This window comes from Bacillus rossius, chromosome 7 (genome assembly GCF_032445375.1).
Source record: "Bacillus rossius redtenbacheri isolate Brsri chromosome 7, Brsri_v3, whole genome shotgun sequence".
Lineage (NCBI taxonomy): Eukaryota > Metazoa > Arthropoda > Insecta > Phasmatodea > Bacillidae > Bacillus > Bacillus rossius.
In genome coordinates this window covers 36,776,294-36,786,559 of record NC_086335.1, presented here as the reverse complement: position 1 = coordinate 36,786,559, position 10,266 = coordinate 36,776,294, and positions in this window count along the sequence as shown.

Here is a 10,266-nt window from a genome sequence, read left to right as displayed (position 1 = left end):
CCAATAAAATAGTGTAGTTAAAATAAAAAGAGATTAAAATGATATCTCAGGAATAGACAAAGAGTGCCTGAAAGGATAAAACTATAGGCTGAAGGAAAACGTTTCTCACTTATTTTTGTGTGAGCATGTAGTATATATAATTAGACAGTCACTGTCTGCATGAAACACAAGAGTTACAGAATGGGGTTTCTGCTGTGCTAGTCATAAAGGAATCATATTTTTCTATTACATTTTTAGATGACTGGAATATGTATTTTTTTTAGTAGTTGCAAGGTTAATGTAAATGTTGATATTATTTTATATATAGTTTTTAGTGTTGAATTTATACCAAAAATATCACTAGTGTATTTGCAATATTCTTATAATTTTGTGATACAAAGTGCCATGATATTAAATTTGTTGATATGTGTTTTCCAAACTAGACTGATATTGTTTTGTACTGCATGTTTTATAAAGAATGTTGGTAAAAAAAATGTAGGTATGGCATAATGCTTTGTTAACTGTTTCACATGTCATTCAGCATAAATATATTATGGAACAAATTAATACTTGCAAAGAGTTTGAAAAATAGAGAAAACTATATGAACTATGAGAATTATGATTTGGGGTAGTTTTTGGGTGAAGGTTTAACAATTTCCCATGCATATTTTATAGAGAGAAGAAATTAATGATTTTAGTAAAATTAGTTTTGAATTGACATAAACTTTTTGTGAGCAGTTTATATTTTCTTTGATATTCAATGCTGTTTTTACCTTTTAAATAGAAAAAATCAAATGTAATGTTGAGATAGTATTTATTATGTGGTTTGAACTAAATGATTTTTAAAAACAATTCTGAGTATGGTGCTGTTAGTCTTAACATGGGGCACACAGAAATGGTTTAAAAATGCAGTATTGTGTTTAGTCTGGGATTGTATGAAGAAAAAACTATGACTTCATTGTTATAAACATAACAAACACAATTTATTATATATATATTTTTGCTTCTAATTTTTGTGAAAGATGCAATCTAAGTGCTGGTAGATCCATGTGAGTAATCCAAAATAAAGCAAGAAAGGTATCGTAGAATCGTAGAAGTCATATCATATTCTGCATATCCCTGCTGTCCGGGCCGTCGAGAGAAGTAAAGGGCCCGGGGGTAAATAATTTTGTTGGTCCCCATCACTAATTTAAAAAAAATCAAATGTCTGCAAAATTTAAGAGTTTATATAATGCTAAACAAATAAGACAACACTTAAATGATTTTTAACAGCATTTTAAGAAATCTTTTTAAATGTTTTCTGAATAAAACATAATTTCCATCCTTTTATACCTTTTCATAAAATATGATTATTTTTTACGTAACACTTTACGTAATACTGACTGAACAACTTTAAAAAAATAACATACATTATACTGAATTAATTTAAAGTCAGTAATCATTTTTTTTTTAATTTTTTTTCATTTTCAATAATAATAAAACAAAATTTCAATGTCTGCGCAAGACTTAATTCAGTGCATAATGCTCCTAGATCAATCAGAGAATTCTTTAGCCTGGTAATCACATTGAAAGATCTTCCTGCTTGAGCAACAGAAACAGGACGTACGCAGAATACGCGCACACAACACACACACATTCTGAAATACATTTTTAAATAGATAGATAAAATTAAAAATTTGGCACATATCGATGAGCTTAAGAAATGTTCTCTCATATTTCTAACTCGGAACAAAACAAGACTCAGTGTATATTTAATATTTCACGTAACAAACTTGAACTTGCTAAATTGTAACTGTGAAATGGGAATGATAAATGCTATCCCGTGGCCCCCCCCCTCCCCCCCTTCCTTTCCCCCGGGAATCCTACAGATTTTTGCCCATGACCAAACCACCTCCTAATCTAAGATGAAACAAAGTATCTTATAATTTTTTATTTCTCTCCTTATAGTCCTTGTAGTTCTTCAAGATAGATTTTCTTATATAAAATTACTGTGGCCAAGACTGTAAACATGATATGAGCATATTGCATAACTTAAGGTTTCCAGATTTGTAATTTTTGTCCTGCTATTAAAAAACGTTTGTAAACTCTATTTTCTGTACAAGTTTTATGTTGTTACAGCTTTCACAAGGTAAATATTTATTAATGCCTACACTTGTGATGTAAATTTATTTTAAATATTTGGGCACCATACTAAACATATATGAAATGTTAAGTTATAAGTATTATAGTAGTTACAAGGTTATAAATATTAACTGTCAATCTAAAATTGCCTATAACTCATGCTTCTGACTTGGTTAGTGATTTGAATGACAGATAACAGATTGCAGTGTGGTCAACACAAGAAATTTCACTTAGTCTGCAGTGGAATATAGTCTAGCAATTGAGAATGCTACATAAATGAAAGAAAACCAGAATAAACTATTTTTAATATTATGAAATCTATATTTTATTATGCAATGAACTCACCTGGACAAGAAAAATTATTCTCAGAGTCTAGAACTATGCCAGGATTACTGTTGAACATGAATTAGCACAGTAATTAAAATTACCTTGTTTCAACACATAACATTTTAATTTCCTAATTGGTTATCTCAATTATTTATTTGCTGTTAACATAAAACTATATCATCTGAAACCACTTAAGTTTCAAAACTTTGACTGAAATGTCTCATCACAAATTGTATCTATTCAATCACACAAAATCTCAGAACGCAAAGTTAAAATCAAAATTATGTTGCTAGCTCAATCAACAGGATTATGGCAAATCATGGATCATCTTTTATCCAGGGATACCTCTAGCAATACAAAACAGTGAAGTCATGAATCTAAAGTTAAGGGGAAGCTGTGAATTCATCCTATTAAAATGATTATAATGACGAAACAATTGTCAAACAGTTAATGGACTACACACACATTCTCAATAGTATCAACACAGTACATACCAGTTTCGATCAACATGGCCTATTTTAGAGACTTTAAATCAGATTGGCAGGTCTTAGTCGTCCCATCGACGATCGTTCTTTCAATACTCACCTAGAAGATCTGCAATGAAGCTTGATAGTTCGGGATGTAGAAGTAGACAGCAAAATGTAGTATTGACGGAACAGCAACTGTTTAAATCAACTATAAACGTGGGCTTCTCGGATGTAGCAGACAAGACGAAAACATAGATGGGTGGACTCAACATAATCATATCTTCAGGGTGATATAAATTTATTGTCCTGCAGTCAACTCGTCTGCATCATGCACTTCCTGATGAGTTCTTTCAAATAATAATTTTTGTAGACTATTCACAGCGAAGTTTAGACCTCTTCTTATGGTTTAGCCTGGTCATAAATAACTTAATACGATGAAATCGACGTCCACATCAAACGAATAATTAACTTGGTGACAATTAACTAAAATTTCAATTCTATTTCAGGATATCTCACCAAAAAATTCATCACTAATAAAATTGTTCTTAAAATGTGAAACTCGATATAGTTTCTCCAAATCTCCACCAAAGTAAAGATTCCAAAATTTGGAAATCATTGACACACAACTGTTCTTTGTGAAAGTTCGAACTAGACAAAAAGCTTCCAAACTGGCCAATCAACGCAGCTCTTACAAATTTACCATGTAATCACAAATTACTTTATTACAAAGTTATAAATCAAAAATCACTTTTAAACAGTATCACAATAATACCTTAATCAAATTTGATCATCTATAGGGAGTATTCTGCTGATATTATTCATTCATTAAATTAAAATTCACAAAATATAAGATCACAAATTAAAAAGGAAACTTTCAATTGGCTAATAAACAAAACTTGAAAATCAAAGATAAAGTATCAAACTAAGAAGTTAATTAAATTAAGGTTACACTCTGGATTGCAAAGAGTAATTGTAAAATATTAAATAATGAATTAGCAATTCCTCCCTTATTTAAAGGAGAATATTACTTATACTGCTATTGGGGTAAATTCAAGAATTAAAAGTCTTGACATGTAACTGGGCCTCGGGGGTTTTGCCCTCCTCCTTCTCGATGGCCCTGCCTGTTATTAGTGTCGCGGTTAGTGGCAGTTAGTGCTAACGTGCTTTCTAATGTTCTTTTGGAGGCCTGTTGAGCGTTGACAAGCATTACCATGCCACCAGCTACTCTTCTGAGGGGGTGGTGAATATATATTTTAACTGCTAGCTAACATCTGTACTATGTGATGCTTTCATAATATTTTTTTTTTTTTTTTTTAATTATAATTACAGGAAAGTAAAGCTAAAATCATTATATTTTATTTTGTTCAAGAGATAGGATTTACCAGCATAAATGCACTTGGAAGTTGCTTTCCTGTATTTGTCAACTCATAGCTTTCTAGTGACCAAATGTCAAAATTTCATGGTATTTGTATGGAAAAAAAAAGCAACAGCTCTTATTTTTATCTATTTAAATTGTACTTACATGTTATGTTAAGGTTGTCTACAGGTCACAAAAAAGTAAACAGTGCTGGAGGTTACAAAACTTAAAATTTCCAGCAACATTTTGCTAACTTGTTTTTTTTTATGCTTCGTTTCAGTTTATATTTACACATTAAACATAAATATTTAGTAACTGTCCACTTGAATCATGTGGAAATTATTTCTGAAAAGGTTGTAGCATGCCAACGTCAAATTCTGCACGTTCCTGAGAATAGTAGATACATGTTTTGTTATGTTTTATTTTGCTGTGTATGTGTATGTGTGTAAGACAGTTTTATAAAAATATCCCAAATTTTGTTTTATCAGGTATTTGTCGACACCTTGAAATGGTTTTCATGATTCTTCATTTTGTTCACTACTTTAAACATAAATGATTTAAAATGTATGAATTATGCATTAAATATACTCTCTTGCCTCAGAAGTCTTGCATTGTGTGCACATCATTTAGACACCTTGTAGTCCACTCATTGAAATGCAGAGGCCCTTGGTGGTATAAGATTCTTTTCAAAGCAAATATCAAGTTAAATGTTAAAAATATTCACCAAGTCAAATCAAATTGCAAATTTTTTTTTATCACAGCTGTATTACACTTTTATAAAATACTGGAATGAAGAAATAAAGTAATAAATGTAACGTTTGTAATGTTTGTTCTTACTATAAAACTTTTTGGGCCCTATATTTAACACCATCCAATAGAAATGGTATAATAACTATGCATAAATTTAATTTTGTACAATGATGCAGACCTGAGCTTCGTCTCAAATGTGAAGCTTCACATCAGATGCGAAGCTTCTCATTATATTTGAAGCTTCAAATAAAACAAAAAGAAAACTCCCAGACAAAGTCAAATTAAATATTAAAAAAAGCTTTGATTTTATTAGCTTAATCAAAGTTTTGCATAGACTTAACTGCAAGTAGTGCAACACCAACTAAGTTTTTTTTATTGTGGGTTGACTTTTTCTGTATTCTTGGTTTGGGTGGTCATTAAGAAAAAATGGAATGAAAATGTGTCTCGTGGAGGTTTGTGACATTTGTAACCACCATCAAGAATTTCTTTGTAATTTTACGGTCTCTGAATGAAGGCCAATGAGCAATGACTTATTTAAAAAAAACTGATGTTAATATTTTGCATGATGTAAATACTTAACTTATTATCAGTATCCGTTTCTATGTGTGATGCAAATAGATCATTAATTTATTAATTTAGTATTGTCTCTGTCCTTTGTTTATTCAGAAGGAAAATGGCAAGAACGAGCTTTTGACAAAAAGAGAAAGGAAGTAAAGTGCTATTCAAATATAGATATTATGTATCCTGTGATCAATTCTACATTGGTATATTAAGTTTAAAGTTGTGTGCGGAACCTTTGTTTCCATGGAAGTTTTCTATTCTCATTTTTTTAGGTTCATTCAATAGTCTGACTGCTCTTCTTTTTCAAGTGTTCTGATTAATTTTAACTGGAGAAGATATATTTGTTGTTTGTTGGGGTTCGGTAATGTTAGTTTTTATAAGGTGTAGTGTCAATATTGTTTATGCAATTTAGTATCAGCATTTTTCACATGTTTCTTTTTTTCAAAGGCAGTTGTTGCCAGTTTATGTTGACAAATAATAAAGGGGTGGTCACAAAAACACTGGGTTCTGCTATTTGCACCGGGGTTCACACTTGACTTGCATGGGCTGGGTAAGGGGGTGTGTTCTGCTAGCGAGAGCTGCTTCTGACAAGGTGGGAACATGGTGCTACTGCCACAGGAGATACGTCAATGTTGAGCTAAGTAAAATAGTTGTATGTTGGAATTAGTTTTCTTGCCAGTCTTTTTTTTAAATTATTATTCCTTTTTCTCGTAGCTATTGTTATGTTCTTTGTTGAATGTTTATGCTTGCAGTGGCACCACCCTAAAAGATCCTATCAGTTTAGTAATTTAAACTACATGTAGATGAGGCAGAATAAAATTGAGGTTAATCTCATAGCGTCTACCCCTCAAATTGAAGTATAAAGTCTTCCTTATTGAAACGGCATCAAAATACTTTGACGTCGTCTGGGCCTGCGGCCCCTTTGAGCCCGATATGCCACCGCCCAAACACCTCCACCCTCTGTTCATATTCAAACCTCCCTCTAAAGAGTGCGTGCATGTGTGTGTGTTTGTTGCCCGGCAAGAGTGCGCTGTACAGCCAGTGCGCCGCACCCCTATATGTAATTAATAATATTGTAACCTTTTCATTTCGCCCTTAAAATAGTGTTCCGACGAATCAGTAAGTGAGTGTCTTTTGTTTTATTAATATGATATTTTTGTAATAAAGCACGGACAAGGACGCTCCCTAGCGGGCGACGACGGAACCAACATATAACTTTATTCAAACTAATTTACCACATAAGTAATTATTACAGACGGTCTGGTCATGGATGTGTATCTGCTAATTTTTATAAAGAGTTCATGTTATTTTCTATAATAACCCGGGGCACGCAGTCGCAGAGATGTAACGGTAATTGTGTTCGGCGCGAAGGGCACCATGTTTCCTGCTGCAAGCCCTTGTCTCCCTCCAGTCTCCTTCTACAGCCGGCCGAGAGCGGACGTCTCTGCAGACACCCCGAGGACATCACCGTTGTCTCACCGATAAGTAGTTCTGTTCAGTTAAATAATTCAAATTGTTTTCTCTTCATCCTCGGGGCCTCTCTCGGTCGGTGGGGCTGTTTAATTAGTGATTTCTATACTCTCCGGGGTTTTTAACCACCTGTGTTCTAAGTAAAAGCTTGAGGCGGCCATGTGTGTGGTCTGCCTCCTCAACTAAACCGATTCGTGCCTCTGGCATTTTTTAACAGTATCAAGGAAGGATTGTATGAGGGCATGTAACGTAGAAGTAATAAAACCAACTTAACTGAGTCACGTGTCTTTGTGTTCGGGGGGGCCACGTGGGTCCTTAACCTAGTCAGCGGCGTGTGGGACGCCCTAAGAGCCCACTGCGGTTAAGTAGAAGCGTGCCCGACGCTGAGAGCAGGCTATGGTAGGGACGGCTGTGGAATTAGATATCAGGAGGGCTAATCTATCGCCGCACACGGGCCACGTAACGCCCTGAGTAAGAGCATCAAGCCGGGTCCACGTGCCCACTCACGTGGTGGCGCCCACTGTTTCCACCAATAATTTAAAACGTAACACCGGTACGCCCTCAACTTAGCACTCTGATTTGGTTAGTGAACCAATTAAGTTACAATAATCATAGCTTATATATTAATATCTTAAACTAGAATATTAAATAGGCCTGGTGGTGCACCAACGTTTCTAAAAATGTCAAATGGTACACAGTTTCTAAAGCATTTGGGTGATCTCAAGTCAAATCAGCTCAAATTCTACCTGACCCTCTTAGATTTTAATGATTTTTTTGTTTATAGCTTATGTACATGAAGTAAAAGAAGTATGTTTTTGAATGAGTGTTTTTTGTTTAATTAATTTACAGAACAACACAAATTTTGCATTTTTCTGATCTACAAAAATATTTATCATTCTGTAACGGTTGATGTTAGAAAGCTCAAATTGGTCCCATTTTAAAGATTTTTTAATGGGCTTTCATATGATAGGAATTGCTTCATAAAAATACCAAAAAATATTATTGAAAACTCCAAATTTGGTTTTCTCAAAAAGAGACAATTTAAAAAGTTCTTGCTGACAAAAAAAAACATCTTTCCATTCTTCTCTGACCAGTGTTCCAACCTACAGCCGATATAACAATAGCTGCCCGCACAGCTATCACATAAAGCTTTTGTTATTCCTCCGCAGGAATTTCATGTATCAGTCCGCCTACATGTCACCGGACTTTATTATGTTTTCCTTAAATCATTAAATGTTAATTAAAATATCATCATTTGTATTTCTTAATAAAACAAATATTATTTATTGAGTGATTATGCCACAAAAATCTGCCTGAGTCATTCCCACACTCTTGTGCGTTTTGCATGGGAAACGCAGCCTTCAGCAGCATGGAGCTGCCCGAGACACGCCAATCGTCACTTGCACGGCTCAGAGGTAAGTCACATTCACACACCACGGGGTCCTCAACACTTTGCATTCACCACTTGAAACTGCCATTGTTTAAGACTTTTCTAAACCTTTTTCTTCTGTCCTGGGGCCAGCTGCAACCATGTGAAGTTTTAAAGACTTACTGCTTAACTTAAATGTTCCTTCAAAACTGCGCGTTCACGAGTTTTTAGCTTTTAAGGTGGTCCCAGGAAGTCCTCAGGTTGACTTAATTGAAAGGGAACGACGTTATTGGCGCAGTTGTATGTGCAGCTACCAGGGTGGCCGTTGAAGGGTGTGGGAACTCATGTGATGGTGATGCAATGGTGAGAGCATTCTGGTGCGCGATCGCGACCAGCCGTGGTGGCCAGATGAGATAAAACTGCCAAGACCATGGCTTCCATGAACCACCACAGCCTGATTTGGTGTGGAAATGTGCCATGTGCGAAAGAGAAATGCTGGCCATGTTTCCAGCCTAATCGCGCTTAAACATAGTGCTTACTTATTAATCTAATTTCGTTTCTGTGGATGCGTTATTTAAGTATTACTCATTTAACAATATTACAATATTAATCAGGGACCAACCACTTAAGTCGGTTGCCACTCGGGAGGCAATCGATACATTGGAGGCGGGCATTTGCAGCGCAGCACTCGCTACACTACACTATGCTGCACCAAGGGCGATTACTGGTCGCACATGCCATACACACTTTCTGGCGAAGCTGTGATGTGCAAGAGGAGCAGCACAAGCGAATGTCGTCAAGGTTTTCATTTATGGCCCGTTTTCCCTTATTTTACAAACCTAACCATTTTTCCCTTGCAGGACGAATGATGACACTTGTTGATAGTATCCTGGAAAACAAACACACTTATAAAACCCTAACCATCATTATAAAATAAACAATATGAGAGAAATGATAGTCGCAGAGAATTTTTTTATATATATATATATATATTTTTTTTTTTTCTCGGAAGCCTCTAATCTATAAATTAATAATTATATTCTGTAAAAAATAGTTTTTGAATATTCAAACACTGCAATTTGTATTTTCACCTCTGTATACATTCAACTAAATAAATAAACATAAGTTCGAGCAATGTAAGCAGAAAATATGTGTATTTTAAGTGATACAATAGTTTGTAAAATATGAAGTACATAACTCGGTAAAAATGTTTCGTAATTATTTATGTTTATTAACAATTTATTGACATTGATTTGATTTCAGTTTATTTCTATAACTAATTGTTCCTGATTATATTTAAACAAATTATGTAAATTAAATTTGCAAAAACTGTAAATAATATTTTAAAATTAAAACGTATGCAATTTTTCATCAATGTTTTCTTATGACATCGCGTAAAATTATCGTCCGTAAACCGACTTTACAGACAAAACAGAAAACACCCCCCTCCCCCCCCCCCCACCACCCCCCGGTCAACCGGGCAAATCTTAAGGAAAAACCAAAATTTATATATATTTTTTTTATGATGCTGCTACAGCACTGCTCAAAATTCCAACCAAAGCAGATAGAAAGTTAATCACGCTAAATGCTAACATTTTTGTGTTACATTATGGCAGTGTAGGTAAATAGGATATAAATACATTAATACCAACCATAAACATTACACACTGGTGTAACAGTGGATCTTTTAGTTTCACAAGGACATGAGGAATGAACAGAAACAAGGTGTGATTCCGTCTGAATATAATTACTCTATATTTATTTAAATGATGAAATTTATAACAGTTGAATGAGAGACAAATATATAAGAGGTACAAAATTTGTTAAAATATAATACAAATTACATAATTTTAAATGCTCTCAGA